The sequence below is a fragment of the Acinonyx jubatus genome, chromosome A2 (genome assembly GCF_027475565.1).
Source record: "Acinonyx jubatus isolate Ajub_Pintada_27869175 chromosome A2, VMU_Ajub_asm_v1.0, whole genome shotgun sequence".
Lineage (NCBI taxonomy): Eukaryota > Metazoa > Chordata > Mammalia > Carnivora > Felidae > Acinonyx > Acinonyx jubatus.
This window is the reverse complement of record NC_069383.1, coordinates 112,328,955-112,351,100: the sequence shown is the minus strand read 5'-3', so window position 1 is coordinate 112,351,100 and position 22,146 is coordinate 112,328,955. Positions and strand designations below refer to the sequence as shown.

General features: G+C 37.6%; 1 protein-coding gene and 1 non-coding gene across 3 annotated transcripts in view; one reads left to right on the top strand and one right to left on the bottom strand.

Moving 5' to 3' along the window:
• The window catches only part of TMCC1 (transmembrane and coiled-coil domain family 1), a 240,686-nt gene that overhangs the window by 158,037 nt on the left and 60,503 nt on the right, over positions 1-22,146 (bottom strand). The window lies entirely within an intron of this gene.
• Positions 5,381-5,484, top strand: LOC113594671 (U6 spliceosomal RNA). The gene has a single exon (XR_003415094.1). It is a non-coding gene; the product is annotated as a U6 spliceosomal RNA (small nuclear RNA).

Below are 22,146 nucleotides of genomic sequence, written 5' to 3'. Positions count from 1 at the left end.
AAACTCAAGCAAGATCACCTTATTTGCAAAGGCCCTCTGGAGGAACATTCCTAAGAAGAATATATTAACCTCACGAGTATTTATCTGTTTAAACTTAATTTGATTCAATGTTTGGTATAACTCATCACAAATCTTGTAAAGACAATTTGTGACACCCAAGGAATATGGAAAATGGAAAGAAATTTATCAAAGAAATATTTCCACTAATAAACAATCAGTTGCAATAACAAAATGGGTAGATTGTTTTCTTCAGCTGTTCTGCATTTTTGTAGCAGACAACAGTTCCAAGCAGTATAAAACGTAGACACTGTTCTTTAACCCAGAAGAATGTATAGTTGTGTCCTGCACAATCTACAATCGTTTGAAAACAAGTTAAATGTTGTTGGAAAACCTCCAGTGAGCTAAAGCCAGAAAACAATGTTTAAGATATTCTACTTCTACACTAAAAGATGGTGGTTATTTGTGTATTTGCATAGCTGCTTAACATATGAGGCTTTTATTAATAAACCAAGTGTATGCTCCCTAAGATTGTATCATATTCTAATAAGCTTCTATTTCACTAAAATTGTAGAAAACATCTCCCAAAGAACATCCCACAGGCCATCCAATGGCCTTTCATTTTGTGTCTTTTATACTTTAAAAAAAAAAGTGCGGGGCGCCTGGGTGGCGCAGTCGGTTAAGCGTCCGACTTCAGCCAGGTCACGATCTCGCGGTCCGTGAGTTCGAGCCCCGCGTCAGGCTCTGGGCTGATGGCTCAGAGCCTGGAGCCTGTTTCCGATACTGTGTCTCCCTCTCTCTCTGCCCCTCCCCCGTTCATGCTCTGTCTCTCTCTGTCCCAAAAATAAATAAACGTTGAAAAAAAAAAATTTATAAAAAAAAAAAAGTGCTACTAAGATGGAAATCTTCTCAACAAACGCAGGATTAGAAATTTAAAAAAAAAATCTCAAGTTCTAATGATGCTAGACACTCTTAGATGCATTGAAGCACAAGGGCTTCTGCCTCTCTGTGAGCAATGACACAGAACAGGGTATTACATCAACCAGGAAAGAAGAAAATCACTACCACAACAAAGAAACTTAAGTAGGTGCTCTGTAGCACTATAGTCACATCCACAATACTCAAATCAAGTACAGTGAAAAAGCTGTAAGCTTATTGCTGGCTTATCTTTGCTAGCTGGATTTCACAAAACCATCCCCTCGCCATAAAGAAAAAAGAAAAAAGAAAAAGGGCAGATGGATGCTAAAGTTTTGTTTTGAAGGCAATACAATTTTGAGCTTAAAAAAGTGAAGCTACTCAATTACATCGCAGAATAAATTATTCTTTAAAAAAAAATTTTTTTTTAATGTTTACTTATTTTTGAGAGAGAGACAGAGCACAGTGGGGAAGGGTCAGAGAAAGAGGGAGACACAGAATCCAAAGCAGGCTCCAGGCTCCAAGCTGTCAGCCCAGAGCCAGACACAGGGCTCAAACTCACGAACCGTGAGATCATGACCTGAGCTGAATTTGGATGCCTAACCGACTGAGCCACCCAGGCGCCCCCAGAATTACTTATTCTTAGTGAAACAGTACTTATAGATTTATTTTAGTAACTTACAGATTTTAGAGGGACTGTGATACTATACGCTTTAAAATAATGGTTCATCCTTAACTTGCTTTCATGTTTTCTCCCTGCCTCTCTCCTTTTATTTGGTATACTAAAGCAGAGTAAAACTCTGTTGATAAAGTTCATTGTTGGAATTCCTTACTTACAGATTTATTCTCCTATATAGTCAGGATATTACAAGAAAACTTAAAACTTTTTCCTATGTGGAGATAGCTTGTGAAGCAGAAACCATAAAAAAATTTTTTTAAGTTTATTTATTTCGAGAGAGAGAAATGGAGAGAGCACGAGCGGGGTAGGGGCAGAGAGAGGGAGAAAGAGAATCTCAAGCAGGCTCCAGGCTCCAAGCTATCAGGACAGAGCTTGGCACTCATAAATCATGAGATCAAGACCTGAGCCAAAATCAAGAGTTGGAAGCTTAACTGAGTGAGCCACCCAAGCACCCCAGAAATCATCAAATTAAAAAAAAATTTTTTAATGTTTATTTATTTTTGAGAGAGAGATAGAGCGTGAGCAGGGGAGGGACAGAGAGAGAGGGAGACACAGAATCCGAAGCAGGCTCCAGGCTCTGAGCTGTCAGCACAGAGCCCAACATGGGGCTCAAATCCACAAACTGTGAGATCAAGACCTGAGCCAAAGTCAGACGCTCAACCAACTGAGTCACCCAGGCACCCCAAAATTCTAAAGACAGAAGTTCTGAGCAGGTTTGGGTGAAGAAGTTGAACAATTTCCTGTTTAGTCCTGTTCCAGATTCACAGCCTAAGTTTCCTACAGTGTTTTAAATGTAAGTGCTCCATCTATGAATTCCTATCTATAGTCATAGAATTCAGGAGTATCAGAGGTTGTTTAGTCCAACTCTCAACTGGAGTCATGGATATGTCCTACAACATGCATGATGTGTGTGTGGTTCTCCAGCTTTTGCCTGATCTTCCCCAGGCAACCTACCTCAAAACTGACAGTTCTGTTGTAAAATCTGTTCTTATATTATGGTTAGCATCACATTCCTAAGGTATATATAAATGCTTTTCATATACATGCACCTGAGTATGTATGCAAGACAATCCAATGGACTGTGGTAAGAAAACATTGTAACTTCCGTTTGTACTTTTATCTCATCATTTTTTAAAAAAACTTTGTTAATATTTATTTATTTTTGACACAGAGAGAGACAGAGCATGAGTGGGGGAGGGGCAAAGAGAGAGGGAGACCCAGAATTCAAAGCAGGCTCCAGGCCCTGAGCTGTCAGCACAGAGCCTGACACCGGGCCCGAACTCACGGACTGCAAGATCATGATCTGAGCCAAAGTAGGACGTTCAACCGACTGAGCCACCCAGGCGCCCCTATCTCATCCTTTTAATTTAATTTTTATATTATATGATGTATGTAATTTATAGAAACAATTTTATTTGTACAATTTAAAACATAAAAATATTGGAGACATGCTAAAGGTGTGGGTGGGCAAAATAATTTGGAAGCCACTCACTACTCTTGACAGTTAATGGCCTTTCTTTTATTATTTTTTTTTAACATTAGGTCGTGGAATTACCATTTGCACCAACACGAATAGACCCAGTGGATATTATGCTAAGTGAAATAAGACTGACAGACAAATACCATATGATTTTAATTCTATGTAGAATCTAAAAAACAAAACAAACAAAACAGCAACTGGTTCACAGATACAGAAAACAAACTGTAGGCTACCAGAGGGGAAAGGGTTGAGGGTAGGCAAACCAGATGAAGGGGATTAAGAGGTACAATCCCCTCTATAGGGCTATAGGGAATATAGCCAATAATATTATAGTAACTCTGCATGATGACAGATGGTAACTAGACTTATTATAGGGATCATTTCATTATGTATGAAAATATCAAACCTCTATGATGTGCATCTAAAACTAACAGGATATCATATGTCAATTATACTTCAATAAAAACAAAAGAATTAGTCCCATAACCTGGCTGGTAATTAAAAATAAGACGGTGGAATTATATTAGGAATAACCAAGAAAACCGTGTTTAAAACACACTGCAGGCAGTAAGAAGCATTGGTGTAATGCAGAACAATTGGCATGTTATTTCAACTAACATACTTTCAGCAATACCAGAAGGTATCAGCAGAGGGCCTTTAGAAATCATAAATAAAGCTTTCTAGTGACATCTTTCTCAAGTAAGCCAGGAAATTAATTAATTCCCTGCTACTGATACTTGCTAAAAAGATTTATGTTCAAATTAAATTGTCAACATCTGATTAAGACTCTGGCTCAGAAATCAAATATGAGAATTTCTCTCCAATTAAAAAAATTCACATCCAAACCAGGAAAGCAATATTCAAATGTCAAATATTGCTTTCAAGATTGCAACTCTGCACTGTAGAATGAAATTTTTCTAACAGCCTCAATGAAAGTGCTAATACTACTTTTAAAAAATATAGGGGCACCTGGGTGGCTCAGTTGGTTAAGTGCCTACTTCAGCTCAGGTCATGATCTTGCAGTCTGTGGGATCAAGCCCTGTGGCAAGCTCTGGAGCCTTCTGTGTTTCCCTCTCTCTCTGTCCCTCCCCTGCTCGCCTTGTCCCTCTCTCTCAAAAATAAATACAAAAAAAAATTTTTTTTAGGGGCACCTCGGTGGCTCAGTCAGTTGAGCATCCGTCCAACTCCGGCTCAGGTCATGATCTCACAGTTAGTGGGTTTGAGCTCTGCGTCAGGCTCCGTGCTGACAGCTGAGAGCCTGGAGCCTGCTTCAGATTCTGTGTCTCCCTCTCTGTCTGCCCCTCCCCTGTTTGCACTCTCTCTCTCTCTCTAAAATAAACAAACATTAAAAAAAATTTTAATTTTTTTTAATCTATGTGAAGTATAGAAACATCATAACACAAATATGCTAGAGAAACAACATTTTCTATCTTACCATCCTAAAAAGAAATAAATGGCTAACAACAACTACAATAACTTTTTCTTCTTAGGCCCCTACAGACCCAGACCACTCCTCTGTCATCACATCTGATTTCCTGGGAGATAATTTATTGCAATCCCAGAGACTTCTTTTACCTTAGTAAGCTGAATTTCGAGCTAGAAATTCTTTTTTTTTTTTTTTTTTTAAGACAAAACCTCTTTGGATTTCAAGTATCACCAGACATTAAAGAAAACACCTTACGAAAAAGAACTGAGCACTGATTAAAAAACAAATGTACCTGAAGATCTAAGTATAATAAATGACTGGATTTTTAAAAATGTCACAAAAATACAGCCATACATTAAATAATACTACAAATATAAAATAAGAAAAATTAGGTGCTGAAGGTAGGAAATATTAAGTGACATTCTCCACCCTTAATACTGTATTAAAAGAAGATATAATTTGAAAGCATTTTAGTCTTAAAAGCAAATATTTTAGAAACAGATAAGTTTTTCAAAAAAGTGTTCTTTTCTAACATTCTCAAAATTACTAAGCATCTGTATTTTTAAAGCACTATCTATAAAAATTTCAATTGTGCTGAATTAAATTCTATGAATTTCACCAAATGAAAATTAAAATTATGAAAAAAAGTCACATTGTAAAAAGGAAAAACAATTTCAAAATGGAGTTGTGTATATTGAAAGAACAGGACAGCACCTTAGAATTAGGGAAGTGATAGCTCAGCTCTAGTCCCTGCTAAATACATATCTGGATATTGTGTTCTGCACACCACCATTTAAGAAGAATACAGAAGAAGTGGAATAATCAAGAGCTGATGGACCAATATGACTAAATATTCCAAATTATGATGTGCAAGAACAGCCCCATGCTTGCTTCAGCAGCATATATACAAAAGTGGAACAATACAAGTGATTAGCATGGCCCATGCACAAGGATGACATTGAAATTTGTGAAGCATTCCCTATTTGTCATGGACCTCTGAGGTCCTTAGTGAATTGCTGAAACCACAAATTTATATCTGTGACTGTCAAGAATTTACTTGATGTGTAGTTTTCCAATGGAGCCCAGGAAGACTCCAAATTCATCTAGCATCCCAAGAATCCCCGTAATCTCATACCTAGGAAGTACTTTTAAGCCATTCTTTTAGGCCAACCTTCTTCTTGAACTTATCTACTCTAGGCTTATATGTGATTATTCTTGCCAAGACCCACAACAACAGAGTAGTGGTCAAAGCATGACTTTTGGAGCTACGCATGGTTCTGACATCCAGTAAATTTCTAACCAATTGTGTGAACTTGGTAAGTCACTTCAACCTCAATCTTCTGTTTTCCTCACTTATAAATAAAACAGAGACAGTAATATTTCACAGTACAGTGTTTATAGTAAAGATTCATTATTGCATTCTAGCATTTAGAATGCCTGGATCAATAAATATTTGTTGAATTAAGAAATAGAAAGAGAGCCTGCATGGCTCATTAGGTTAAGAGTCCGACTCTTGATTTCGGCTTAGGTCATGATCTCTGGGTTCATGAGTTTGAGTCCCATGTTGGGCTCTGCACTGACAGCATGCAGCCTGCTCAGGATTCTTGCCACCCCCGCCGCCCCCCCGCAAAATAAATAAATAAGCATTTAAAAAAGAAAGAAAGAAAAAAAATATCCCAAAGACTAGAGATTATTAGCCTAGAGAAGGGATTATTCAGAAACACACATTATGAAAGAAATTCATGCCTGCAGAGGCATTACATACTGTGACTGGCCCTAACTGAAGCAATGCAATTTAATACAGATTCCAGTTTAATATGTTAGATTTGTCTAACAGAGGCATGCCTGGTAGAATGGGCTTCTTTGGGAGATTTTGAGAAGCCAGATAACCACTTGGGAAGAATGTTACAGAGATGAATAAAATGACTATAGAAGTCCCTTCCAACCTAAGATATTGTGTTAATGAAAGGTTCAAAAAGATAAGTGGAACTTTCTTTCGTACAATGCTCCAGAATTCTTGTCTTACCCCTCAGATAGTTGTAGCAACTTGGCAGGAGAAGCAACACCAAAAACACAGAATTAAAAAGAATCATTGCTACTGTCACATTATCTGCCAGTTAGATTACCTGAAGCAAAGATAAATAAATAACCTTGCATTTCCTACTTTCAGGTACTGTTCAGAGGTTAGACTCTGGAGGTGGTGACTTCTGGAATTACAACAATTTCACTGTGGCCTTTTGACAGTGGATATGGAAAGTAATGGGAAACTTCTATTCTTCTATCTAAATTTCTACTTTATTCATTTCTACTATAAGAGTTAATTATCAAGCTTCAAATATTACTTTAGATTTCTAAGACCAATTGATTTTTTGTTTTTTTTTTTCCCTTAGGTGTTTTAGGAAAATTAGTCTCCTTAGATGGATATTCCAAAGACTTGGAAGGTTAACCAACTTTTTGGCAGTCTAGGTCCTTCTAAGATCTTCTATACCCTCTGCCTTTATATCACACTGCTCACATTAAGTACATGATAAAAATGTACACTATTGAGCCATATGTGCTATAATCAAATGAGCAAAAAAATTAGACTTAGCTATGTACTAGCTCTCTGGTCTTAGGCAAGTTTGAAATTTTGCCTAGCCCTAATTACTTTATAAACAAAACAAAACAAAACAAAACCAGGAGATCAGACCTACTTCAAAAAGCTGACATGCAATATAAATTACATTATATACATGAAAAAGGTCTTGTATAGATACTTGATAAGCTGAGTACAATCCTAAATAATACTATTAAAACAAATTCATTTCCACAAAACATTCTTGCAAATATCACGGACAACCATGTGGAAAAGATTCTCAATCACTGAATGAGTCACTGAAATTCAGTATTCTCAGGGCAGGTTTCTTGGTATTTTAAAGCAATAAGAAAGATGACGGAGGGATGGTTCTTACCTTCATCCCCCTTTCTTAGCTATAATTCTCCAACATTATTTTGTGGTTAACGTGAGACTACAATCATGAGTTCTCTTTTCTACCCTACCCTCAAACCTCACAATGCAGAAATAGCTCCATAGAGACTGTATGGTTAACTGGTTATCTCAGTAAATAGAAAAGGCCTTATTTTAGGGCCCTGTAAATAATTAATTACTCTTTCTTATATTTTTTTAGATATATGAGAATCCAGAATGTCACTGCTCATATTTTAACGATGAACAGTATTAAGGTAACTCTAAGGAATCATTATAATTTTATTTCTATTGCTACTCATCTGAAAAAGAAGACAAGAATTATTTAAAAGTAATAACATAAGAAATCCAACAGGTAGGGGGTGCTTGGGTGGTTCAGTTGGTTAAGCATCAGACTCTTAATTTCAGCTCAGGTAAACATCTCCCAGGTTCCTGAGATCGAGGCTGTGTGAGTCAGGCTCCGCAATGACAGAACAGAGCCTGCTTGGGAGTCTATCTCTCTTCTCTCTCTGCCCCTCCCCCTGTTCACACTCTCTCTCTTTCTCAAAATAAATAAATAAGCATTAAAAAAAAAAAAAAGAAACCGAAAAGGTAGTAATGAAATCAGTTTTTGTCACTGCTCTTAGATTTCTGCCCTCATTCAAACAAGCTGATCTAGTCACCAATATCTTGAAAAAGAAAAAACTTTCTTTTCACCTTTTCCTTTCTCCTGCTTGACAAAACTGTTATTCTTCAATTTTCTAACATGATCAACAGGATAAAAAGGCAAAAACCCTAAACACAGAATCAGAAGGAATCCAGGGATCTGGAGCTGGTATCACTCATTAGCTGTATAACCTCAAGCAAGTTTTAAGATCTTCAGACCTGTAAAAATGAACTGTAAAATGAGGAGTTTGATTAGGACTGTCCCTAAAGCTCAGCAGTCTATGAGTCTTGCTAATCACTTAGCAACAGAGAGGGATCTATTGGCTGGAAATTAATGTGTCACAAAGTGGCTCATTTTGTAACCCAAAGTTTCTGAATTCTTAACTTCCTCAGTATTACAATTGTGCAATCTGAGTCAGGGCTCCTTACCCCAGTAAGATGTTACTATGATAAAATAAAATATATTTGTCAGATCTTAATAAATATTTTACTTGAAGAATGCCTGGCTGGCTCAGCTGGTTGAGTGTCCAACTCCTGATTTCAACTCCAGTCATGGTCCCAGGATTGTGAGATTGAGCCCTGTGTCAGGCTCTGTGCTGAGCTTGGAGCCTGCTTGGGATTCCCCCTCTCTCTCCCTCAGCTCCTCTCCCCCACTCATGCACATGTACTCTCTTCCTCCCCTCCTCCCTCTCTCAAATTAATTAAATATTTGACTTGATCTTTGGCAGCAGATATGAATATTTTTATAATATCTAAACCAATAAATCCTTGCTAATTCTTTTTGCAAAGAGACTTGTCATAAGATTAATTTTTAAAATCAAACATCTTTTATATATCTAAAATGATTCTACTTAGGAAAAGGGTATTTTCAAAGTCCATCTATATATAAAATGAGAGACACAAATCAATGCAAATATAAAGTATGAAAACTCCAAAGTGAAATATAGTCTGCTCCCGCTGACTCACAAGATCACAGGTCAGAACAATGTAACATCAAAATAAGTCAATTGCTATGACTTCTGAAAAAAAACTCCAATCTGTTCTAGTGATTACCTTATATAATTCATGATCCTGGTCTGTCCTTCTATCTACTTACCTACCTATGAGTCTTTGAGAGCTAACAGTCACAAGGGAAGACAGTTCAACAATTCAAACAAAAAGAGTAGTGGATTTTAGATGCCAAATTTCTGTTCCCTCACAACTAACATTCAAGGCTATATTGCCTCGTGAATAAAAAGGAAAAGCAGAAGTGAGGTCACATATTCCTTTAAAGGTCTAATTATTTTGTAATGTAAAGGCAAAAGAGGTTAGATTTAACTTAAAGAGTGAACACAACTTTGTATTATGTTGAGCCTTCATCACAAAAGCTGCTGTTCCAAACATAGGAATGTAACTCAGATTAAAACAAATGAACAAAAAAACTTTTAGAAGGGACCCTATGATGATAACTTTGCAAAATCAAATTTACTAAGTTCAAGAACACCTTACCTGTACCTTCATTCTTATGACAACCATATTAAATGTCAACCTAAGATCACTATGGATAATCAAAACATCTTTTGGGCCACTACATAAAATACTATAATAAAGGAAACATACACATTTTAAACCTCTAAATGAGGGTTAATAAATCTAAAAGTTCTTTATTTTGGCAACTAAGTTATGCTCTGTAAAGTATCTTTAACAGAAAACAACTCAAAAGCCAAATACATCTCCATCTCTGATTTAACCCCACTTTTCCAAGCTCATAGTATTCCCTTGACAGGAAATAAAATATTCCCTTTGCCTGATACTAAATACATAGAAAACAGCAATATCAATTGGTGTTCAGCAAAAACTGTAATTTTCCAGAATCACTGAATTCTACCCCTGAAACCAATGCTAAACTATATGTTAACTAATAACTTGAATTTAAATAAAATCTTGGACAAAAAAAGATTAAAAAAGAAAAAAATTATAATTTTTCAGCTGCTTTGTGGGAAAATGGGCACTGTCTTACAACTTCTCCCAAACAAATCTTCAGGTTTTAAATTTTGTTTGCCATTAATTTTTTTCTAGCCGTCATTAAATCCTACCTACTCTTCTATTATCTATTCCATTTCCACAATTATCATTTCAGTTCAATATTTACAAAGAGCACCTACTACTATATCACAGTCACTGTACTCAATCTAGCTCATATCGTAATGATCTCCTGTTACTTCTCAAGTCATGCTGTATTTATTAACATCCTGTCAGTAGGACAGTTATCCCCTCATCTCCACCTACTGATCCTGGCCTAAGGGCACCACCTGGTGGTCAGTAACAAGAACTACTCCTCCCACCACCTCATTCCTTCCCCTCTGGGAGAATAATATTCCTTTCAGGTTTTACTCAACTAATTCAATCTTAGAAATCTCCCTTTCATATGAACACAGCTGGATGATATCCTGCTGTGATTTACCAAGGAGGCAGAATCCCTTACTTATATACCCTGCTCTAAATCCACAAGCTCTAAATCTATATTAATATTTTAATAACTTTAAGAATGAGATTGGGAATGAGAAAGAATGGGTGAGCTAATTCAAAGATGAACTCCAGACAGCAGCAGGCACTGAGCTCTCTGTGCCTCTTCCAGAGATGGCCTTGGTTGGGAAGTCCTTTGGGCAGTCTCTGTCCCCATTCCACCTGTGGAAATATGGGCCAAGAGGGACAGCATTCTAAAGCTCTTTCTGCTCCTGAGGTGCCAGCCTGGAGACAAAGAAAGCAGCTGGGGCAGTGCTACATGGGGCCTCCAGTACAGAGGAAAGGTGACAGGCAATGCCTTTCCCTTGTCCTTTGCCCACAGCGATCCAATTCCGTTGCATGGAAAATCCATACGTAAACCTGGAAACCATGATTCTATCAAGATGGCTTAGCCTTTTCAGTGTGAAATCCTCCCAATACTTGGGCTCTTAGCCACCAAAGAGAGGGAATTACCAGGAAGAGTAACCCTACTTCCCCCTTCTACGCTGCCTGCTTGCCCAACCCTTTCCTCTTTTCTGTATTTCCCAGATCGAGCCAGGCATTACAAAAAAATTCTCCTCTCTGCCCATACAATACTGTAAATAACCCACAAAACTTCCCTAACAGCAGCCTAATAAAGGTATATTTTTTAAAAATTTTTTTAACGTTTATTTTTGACAGAGAGAGACAGAGAGAGAACGCGCGTGCGCACGCGCTAGGGAGGGGCAGAGAGAGGGAGGGAGACACAGAATCTGGAGCAGGCTCCAGGCTCTGAGCTGTCAGCCCAGAGCCTGACGCGGGGCTCGAACTCACGAACCATGAGATCATGACCTGGGCCGAAGTCGGACACTTAACTGAGCCACCCAGGCGCCCTAGGTATACGCTTTTTCTAAATTCACCCATAAAGAGGAAAATGATACAGTGAGCTCTGAAGTGATATTAACCTTAACAGAGAACTGGGATGCTAGCTTCAGACTTTCCCTTCATAAGCTTCTTAAGTTTGCATCTACCTTCTCATTCCTTTTTAATTAAGCTTACTCTTTTCTCAGAATTATATATATAATTTGTTATATATTAATAATTTATATCATTTATTGTTACTGTTTTATAAAATAAAGTGTATTTAAATAGCACTGATTAGTATTTTTTCACTATTTAGTTACCACTGTAATTGTGAAATAGGGTATAATATTTCACCTAGATTTTGTAGGAATGGAATTTTGGGGCCAGTCTGGGAATCTACAAACCATTTCTAACAATGAAACTCAAAGTGACTTTTCCCATAGAAATAAATCATTAAATGTTGTTGGTAAATGCTTACGCTACATGACAGTAGCTCAGCTCCACTGAGTTCTGATACCTTAGCTATTTTTTTTTTCCTCTTTTATTCCATCTTGAACATAACTATTAAAAAATATACATTTTCGGGGTGGCCGGGTGGCTCAGTCGGTTAAGCATCCGACTTCAGCTCAGGTCATGATCTCATGGTTCGTGGGTTGGAGCCCCGCATTGGGTTCTGTGCTGACAGCTCGGAGCCTGAAGCCTACTTCGGATTCTGTGTCTCCCTCTCTCTCTGCCCCTCCCCTGCTTGCGCTGTCTCTCTCTGTCTCTCAAAAATAATAAATGTAAAAAAAAAAATTTTTTTTTTAAATATACATTTTCAACATGCAAACCTCCTTTCAAAAATCTATAGTGAGGGCTTCCTGCTTCTAATCACATCATTAGAATTATTTAGTTTCACATTTATAATGCTAAATCAAAGCTCTCTCCCCCCAAACTGACATTTTAAAAATCAGCTACACATAATCGTGCACTCTTCCAATCTTATCTCTCATTACTTCCTCTAAATGTTTTACCAGTCCCCATACTGGTTAGGCCCTAGGGTTCTATCTAGCTCTCTAGAGACTCACAATTGGGGTTTGGTTTTATTCTTTTCCCCTTCTTCTTTAAAGCACACCTGAGCTATTTTGAAACTTGAAATCTGCAGGTATCGTGTTGTCTTAGGATGAAGATTTACCCTTACTGTGCCTCATACTCCTAAGACATCCTCCAAGGAGCACACACTCTATAAAGCCCCTGTCAATAACAGGACCCCATACTTAGCTCTCCCTTCTCTGAACTTCTACCGCCCTTAACTCAGTAACAACTGATTATATTTTGTTCTCTTATTAACGATTTTAGCCACAAAGATGAGTTGTAAGTATGCTGTAGATATTGATCACCCTCAGACCTCCAGGTGGGCAAGCAGAACCTAGAGTGACTAGATCAACTACCCTGGCTATGAACATGTCATCACTTTACCCCGGTGTGCTGGACAGATGTTTATATTTTCTATGTGTGTCATGAAAAAGACTGGGAAGCCCAAGTTTAACTTGTGGCATTTTCAAATTAGAAGTAACAATAAATATTACTCAGTACAATGACCTCATGTGAAAAATGAAGAAAATGAAACCTATGGAGTTTAATTTGTTTAAGGTCACACTGATATTTAATAAGAGCAATAAGACATTCCTAGAATCTAAAACCACAGGCCTCTGACTTCTGGACTTGATTACACCACATCACCCTGCTTCTTTAATTGCCACTTATGTAAATCTTGCCACCCCCAAGACTGTAAGGTCTTTGAGAATAAGGCTATAACACAATTTATAACTCGTTTCTCTCAAAGTGCTAATCTCCAACTCAGGGGTACTTAAGAGATAGCTGTACTGGTGAAATAAAAAGGCTTTATTACAAAGAAATGACCCACTTAATGAAAAATAACTTCAATTTTCATATTCAGAAATTTGTCTGAGTCATGTACGTACCTAAGTTGAATTTGAGAAAGTGGACAAATACACTTGGGGAGAAAAGGTTACCTGAAACTATACCTTAGACTAGGCAATTGACACGACTATTCTAAAAGCCACATACAAACATCTAAGTTTATTAAAAACAAGATAACTGGCCCAAAAGGGAGTCACTTATGCTAAGCCCCACATTACCCAACTGAGAATCTAATTACAGTTTTACCTCTCCCAGAAAGGGACTCATAAACCAACCAATCAGGAATTACCTGATCAGTATTAGTCAGGTAATCTGCCTGATGACCCCCTGCCACCCCCTAAGGAAAAGTAATGTAATCAATTTGCTTTTTTGCCTAGTATAACTTCCTTGTTTCTGTTCCTTTCTGTCTATAAATATAAAATCTTTCACTTTGTACAGCTCTTTAGAGCTCCTTTCTATTTGTCACACACTAGATGTTGCCCAAGTCACTGAATTGCTGAATAAAGGCAGCAAGAACTTTAATTTTACTCAGTTGAATTTTTTAACAATGCAAAAAGTATTAACATTTAAATCATACAACATAAATTTAATCCACGTAAATCAAATTCTAGGAATTGTTCCAAGTATTGTTCCTCACCCATCTGGCACACACAGACAAGAGGTTATGACTCATGGCTTTGATGTGCATGATCATCTCCCATTAAAATGCCAAGAAAGAAAACAATTTCAGTACAATTTCTTTAACTATAGGCTTTTGGGACCTTTTCTTTTGCTCTTCCCTCTGCCAGGCCTATTTTTTCCCCAGATATCTCTTGGCTTCCTCCTATCCTTCAGGTCTGTGCCCATGTATCAATGAGGTCTTCCTTGACCACTCTGCTTAAAATTTCCTGCCCTAGAATTCACTTCCTTTCACAACTGTCCTATTGTGTACAGATTTCTCACACTATCCAAAATACAGCATTCGTATGAAAATTTCTGTAAGTTGAAATGGCATAAAGCAAAGAAGCAATTACCATTAATTTATATGAAAAAAATTTTGATCATTCGCAGAAAAAAAAATAACCTTAGGCTTTTCTGATACCCTAGGACACATCTTGCTAACAGATGCACAAAATAAATTGAGATAAAGCACAGTTGCTCACAGATCCAGTTCAAGGCTATGACAGCTTGATGCTGAGATGCTAAATGTAGTTCCCAAGAAAGGAGCTTGGCAGTGCTACTTTTGCTGCTAGAGTTGTGCCCTCTTTAACTGCTCACTCCAAAACAAATGCTGAGTGCCACTGTCACTTTTTGCCTTTTTTCATAAAAGCAAAAATCCTCTTCAAATTTTTTTCAGTTAGTCAAAATAAACACTAACACAAAAGCAAAAGCTTAATGTTAACTTTTGAGAAGTGGGAGATTACTGTATTTTATTTGCACATTTTATTTACCTCCTCTTACTATATAGTAAACTTGACAAGGGAAAATATTCTTTACTTGTTTTACTCACTCATATATTCTCAGCACCTAAATCTGGAGTGGGCAAAGTATGGGCCATGGCCTGATACTGTCCACTACAGCCAAACCCAGGTATGCCGATTGGTTTACATATTGTGGGAGGCTGCTTTCATGCTACAATGCATTGTTGAGTAGTGACAAAGACCAGATGGTCAAAAATATTTACTACCACTATTTACAGAAAAAGTTTGTAGAGCACTAGCCAAAAACAACATTAGGTCAAACACTCAATAAACATTTACTGAACACAAATGTATGAAAAACAAACAATAGCAAAAAATATTTCTGATCCCTCAGTATTTTAATAAGATATAAAAGAAGAGAAAATAAACTGAGACATCATCATAGAAGCTCTCAGTGCCCTCGCCAGCTCTGCACTTTCATCTGTACAATTTTTCATATTTTATATCATAGATTCAAAGAACAAAGTTGGCAAGAGCACTAAAAATCAGATAGTTGAGTAACTTGCCTAAAATAACTCAGCTAGTAAATGGCAAATCCAGGACAGAAGCCTTTTTCTTTTTAAACTGTTCTCCACTATAATCAAGCAAACTTTAAGGTGACAATTATTTTCCACTCTTCTATTTGAGGATGAGATATAAAATCTAACAATTAATATTACAAGTAATCTGAGTGTTTAAAAGTTTGACTCACCACAAACAATGATTATAGTAGATAAAAACTTGAGGGAACCCAACTAAATGAGCCTATTCTGAATCTGAAGGCCTCCTTTCTCCCCCCCCCAATTCTATTTCCCCCCTTGATGTTATCACTCTATTTTTAAACATTAACAGTATCCTAATACCATGGCACATTTATATACTACATTGAAATTTCAAAGCATTTACTTAATGATAATCTCAATTTATACCATAAACTGTACACTTGACTTCTGGACCACTATGAATCTCACCATTGCTTTGAAACACAGCCTATCTCTAGCCTATAGTGAAAACACACATTCAATAGCCATCTTCTCAAGTCTCATTCTTTCACTGGGTCTTCTATTGCAATAACCTAATAGTTTTTCGAAGATATTTTATGCTGTTGTATAACATTTACCTCATGGCTCATTATTCCTTTCTTCATAGAGAAGCCCTTTCTTAATAATCAACTCCGTTTGCCTTCTAGGGAAACTCTACTTGGGACCTTCAAAGTGACCACTGTTATTTTCTTGCTTTGAGTTCTCTCACTGCTCTATTTAAGACTGCTAAGACCCTGGTTTCAGCCATCATCATTTCTTGCCTAGATTCTACAGCAGACTCCTAACTTGCACCCTAGATTCCCTGTAGTCTATTCACATGGCAGCCAAAGTGATTCTTTAAAAAATAAGATTATAACTCTTATGCGTGAAATACCAATGGCTCCCCATCTTGTTCAATCTTTACAATGTCTATGAAGCTCTACCTGATCTGACCATCTGTGACCTCTCTGACCTCATCTCTTACTACTGTCCTGTGCTCACTCACTGGCCTCTTTGCTATTCCTTTAACATTCAGGCAGACTCTCACCCTGAGGTTACTTCATCTGCCTTGAATATTTATCACCCCCCAGGTAGCCCACCACATGAGTAACTCCTTCATCTCAAATCTTCACTCAAATGTCACCTCCTCAATGAGGCTTACTCTTATCATCCCACTTTACACCTCCCCTCCATACAGTCTTGATCTCTGTTATCTCGTTTTAATTTTTTTGCACAATACTTCCTCATCTCACAACATAACATGTAATTCATTTGTTGTATTTATTGTATTCAATCTCTTTCAATCAAAGTAAACTCCAAAATGGTAGAAATCTCTGACTGTTTTGTTTTCTGATGTATCCAAACTACCTAGGACACTGTCTGGTACATAGTAGGTATTTAATAAATACCGATGAATGACTGAATAAAAGCTTACTCTGTTTCAAAGATTTAGCCATGTGCATTTTATTTTTTTTTTAACGTTTATTTATTTCTGAGACAAAGAGAAACAGAGCATGAATGGGGGAGGGTCAGAGAGAAAGAGGGAGACACAGAATCCAAAACAGGATCCAGGCTCTGAGCGGTCAGCACAGAGCCCGACACAGGGCTCGAACTCACGACCGTGAGATCATGACCCGAGCTGAAGTCGGACGCTCAACCGACTGAGCCACCCAGGCGCCCCAACCATGTGCATTTTCAAACTCACTAATTAGACTTCCTTTCTTGCTCCCCATGTCTATTTACTACTCACTAATTCACTGAACACATAAACCAAGGACAGAAGTATTGGGCACAGGGAGTTCAAATGTGAATAAGATACCTTGTCCTCAGGGCACCTGGGTGGCTCAGTCAATTAAGCGTCTGACTTCTGCTCTGGTCATGATCTCATAGTTCATGGGTTTGAGCCTGTTTGGGATTCTCTTCCTCTATCTCTCTCTCTGCCCCTCCCCCACTTGTGCCCACACACAGACACACACACACACACACACACACTCTCTCTCTCTCTCTCTCAAAATAAAATAAATAAACTTAAGGAAAAAAAAAAAAGATACCCTGCCCTCAGGTAACTCTTGTCTTCACTTCTACCATTAATTCCTTGATCTAAACTACTGTCCTCTCTCACTTGGACTGCTATGATAGCCCTCTGGCTCACCTACCTGTATTCAGTCTGAACCTACTCCAGTCCATTCTATAAGCACAGTCGTATTCTCTAATCACAAAGTTGATATAGTGCTCCCCCAACACACACCTTGTTTAAATGCTTTGATGCTACTCATCCCTGTTAAGTGGGAGAAAAACACCTTAATATTATCTGCAAACATTTGTATGAACTGCACCTATCTATCTCTCCAGCCTTATCCAGTATGCACTTGCATATGTACATACACAAGTATATATACCTGCCATTCTATCATTCATACTCAGCAAACCTCCCCGCCTTCTTAGGGCCTTTGTACCTGCAGTTCAGCTATCTCAAATAAACCTCAGCTTATCCTTACGAGCTCTGTTACCTCCTCAGGAAAGCCATACCCTGACTTCCTTGACTAGGTCAAATTTCTCTATGATAGACTCTAGTAGCACATGTCGCAGTTGAAAACTTAATTTGTTTGAATGACTGTTTAATATGCATCCCCATCTGATTATAAACTCCATGAGAGTAAGAATCACATCTGCTTTTGCTCATCATAATATCTGCAGTGCCTAGCACATATTAGATAATATATATTTGCTGAATAAATGATTAAAACATAAACCAAAATATGGAAATATGAAAACTTTAGAGGAAGAATAAAAAGGGTGGGAAACAAATGCTAGGTTCTATATGTGACAGGGAATGGCATGAGGTAAAGAAGTCCACATGGGCTAGAAGGCCTTGCATGCCATTTTAAGGAAATTTCTTTACTCCTCATGTAATGGTGGAGCCAGTGAAGGACTTTTAAGCAGTGGAAATGGCACCATTTGCTTTGTTTTAGATAGCCCTCACAAGCTACATGCAGCATGAAAAAAGGATTTGAAAGAGCAATGAGACAGCTGAAGGCCCAAACCAGGGCACTGACTTAGGAATGGACAATAGGGACAAACTTGGGGATCATGTGATTGAGGAGTAAAAGAGATCAGAATAACGCTAAGGTTGACAACGTGGGTGACTGGTGGCTCCAGAAAGTCAGATCTAGTGATTCTCAAACTCATGGGACTTATTGCACTAGAATCATGAGGCCTTGATTAAAAACAGGGTTTTGGAGGGGTGCCTGGGTGGCTTGGTTGGTTAAGCGTCCGACTTCAGGACTTCGGCTCCGGTCATGATCTCATGGCCCGTGAGTTCGAGCCCCGCGTTGGGCTCTGTGCTGACCGCTCAGAGCCTGCAGCCTGTTTCAGATTCTGTGTCTCCCTCTGTCTCTGCCCCTCCCCTGTTCATGCTCTGTCTCTCTCTGTCTCAAAAATAAATAAACGTTGAAAAAAAAATTAAAAAAAACAAAAACAAAAACACAGGGTTTTGGGGGCACCTGGGTGGCTCAGTCAGTTCAACATCCGACTTTTGGTTTCGGCTTAGGTCATGGTCTCAAAGTTTATGAGTTCAAGCCCCACATCAGGCTCTGCACTAATGTATGGAGCCTGCTTGGGATTCTCTCTCCCCTCCACCTCTCTACCCCACCCCCCCGCTTTCTCTCTCTCTGAAAATACATAAAAACATTAAAAAAACAAACAAAAACAAAAACACGGTTTTCTAAGCTCCATACCAGACCTTCTAAATCAGAAATTCTGAGAATAGGGCATAAAAATTGTATTTTCAACTAGTGTCCTAAATGATTTCTTTTGCATTCATACAAGTTTGGAAACAACAGAGACAGGAAACATACTAGAAGATAAAAAGGTTTATGAGAGATTATGATGAATTTAATTTTGGAAATGATGAGTTTGAATTACCTATGCAGATAACCAACAGACAGTGAGATAACTAATTCCGAAGATCACAGGACTGGCCCAGTTGGAGACCAATATTTAGTAGAAACTGAAAGTATGACAGCATTTAAGTTCACAGAAGAGTGAAAAGAGTGGTATGGCTATGGTTAAAACTCCAAAGGACACAACATTTAAGATGCAGAGAAAAGGATTTGCTCATTATTCAAAAAATACCTTAAAATGCTATTTCTGCAGGAGATATTTGTATGCAAAATGTTGTCCTACTAGGTGTTGGGAGGGATATCAAAACTAAGATGTGGCACCTCTTGCAAGCCCTGTGGACAGTTCTAGGCCTTCTCTCAATACATCAGCCAAAATGTCAGAGGTCTTATTCAAGTCCGTAAGATTCCTTGTAAGAGTATATGTTTACTAGAAAACACTAATTTGTTTCATTCCCAAAAGTCTTTAACTTAGAGGAGATCCTCAGTCTTCATTACCCACATCAACAACCTAAAGTCCTTCTTCCTTCAAAGCTTTCCCAGATCCTCTGGACAGAATTAATTACTCCTTCCCTAAATACACATTTTTATATTGCTTGTGGCACTTATCACATTGTATCCTGTATTACATGTGGAGGCGGCAGAGTATTACAGAAAGGGGACCAGCCTACAGAAATCAAAACTTCACTCCTTATTTACAAGTTGTGTGACCCTGAAATCATTTATGTTTCCTACTTTGTGAATTAATGACAATAAGGACCTTCATTACCATCTCATAGAAGTACTAAGAAGATCAAGTGAGATACTTCATGTCAAAGTGCTTTATTAAAATTCCTAAGTTACTTTTTTCTTCTATGGGTACATATTCTCTTTCCTGCTAGTTCTAAAAATCTTAAGAGCTGGGATCAAGTGTTATGTACCTATATATCCACTACAGCATTTTTCAGAACATCTTACATGTAACAGACACTCAGAAGTTTGGTCAAATATGTTGAACAGATGATATGAAAGAAAAAAAGAGAGACAAGTTATACCCTACCTCATTCCAAAAAAGACCTGAGGCAGCTGACACGATGTTTCTTTGACCACTCTCCTAACTATCCTGCCAGTAAATGCATTTTCCTTGTTCGTATCATTCCTCTTTCTGAAATAATCCTTTCTCCTACACCCACACACACACACACATCTAAATCTTATTTCTCTTACAAGACCCAAATCAAAGCGCCCACCTCCACTTCCTCCGCTAAGCTTTGTATTCACTCCAAACTAGAAGGACCTTTCATCTTCTCAACTTATCCATACCATTTATCATACAGATAACTTTTATACTGTTTGCTGTATCTCCAACTAGACTGTAAGTTCACTGAGTCTAGGATCTGAAAGTTTTCAAATCCTCGGGAGAACTTTAAAGGTGAATAGTAGGTGTAATAGAAAAAAATCTTTAGTAGCCATTTTTAAAAATCTAAAGGATTTCAGAAAGATCTAAAATAAGACCATCTTATGTATGAAATGCTACCCTGAATTTTCATAAATTGAGTGCCAATTACTGATTGTTTCTGTATTATACATACAAATAAAGCTAATATTTTAAAGTACAGAAGGAAAAAGTACATCGTTTCTATCTCCCAAATACTCAGACCAATGTCCAGCACATTAAAATGGAGAGACCATCTGGTATGGTAGGTAAAAGCAGTTTTTGAATGAAATAATGCCTAGAATACAGATGTTATTAAAACATATCTAATCAAAATGTAAATGCCTGCATTTAGTATTTAAGTTCTGAAACACTCTAGTTGTGCAACATGCTGGCAGTGAAGCCATGGGCATACTTAACTTCTCTATGCCTCTGCTGCTTCATGCAGAAAAAAATAGGGCTGTTTTAGAATTAATGAGAAAACTATATAATGTGTTTAAATATATTGCCTGCTACATAATAAGCACACAATGAATGTAGCTATCATTATCACCACTCCCAGATATTTCTTGATTAATAAATATTTCAGGGGTGCCTGGGTGACTTAGTTAGTTGAGTGTTTAACTCTTGATTTCGGCTCAGGTCACAATCTCACAGTTGTGGGATTGAGCCCTGCGCTGGGACACATGGAGCCTGCTTAAGATTCTCTCTCTCTCTCCCTCTGCACCTCTCTCCCACACTCATATGTATGCACGCTCTCTCTCAAATTAAAATTTAAAAAATAAAAATAAATATTTCATACATTCTACATAAAGGAAATTTAAATATTTTGATTTCTCTATCTCCAACTCAATATAAAAAAGTTACCATAAATTATGGTATTACAACAAAATATGTTGTCATATTACTCAATCAGTAAAAATCTAAAAAAGAGTATTTATGGATATCTAAAACTGCTCAAGGCAGAATTTTAATAAAAAAGGATACAAAATTGTCCATTTAGTAAGATTCTAGTTTTATTTGTATTTTTTTAATTTTTTTTTTCAACGTTTATTTATTTTTGGGACAGAGAGAGACAGAGCATGAACGGGGGAGGGGCGGAGAGAGAGGGAGACACAGAATCGGAAACAGGCTCCAGGCTCTGAGCCATCAGCCCAGAGCCTGACGCGGGGCTCGAACTCACGGACCGCGAGATCGTGACCTGGCTGAAGTCGGACGCTTAACTGACTGCACCACCCAGGCGTCCCTCTAGTTTTATTTTTAAATGTTAATCTTAAAAGAACTAAATTTAAATGTTCTAGGTATTTTGCATATTTAAGTAAGTAGTGTATAGAGAAAACATGCCAAAATATTCGCAATACTTATTTTTGTTTTTTCCTTCTTTTACTCTGTATGTTCAATGTTTTCTACATTAAGCATGCTTCTTTCAAATTCAAAACATTTAACTTTATAACTTTGAAATCACAAAGCACTTACAGAAAAAAACTGCTTTTGTGAATTTGAAGATGACCCTTTA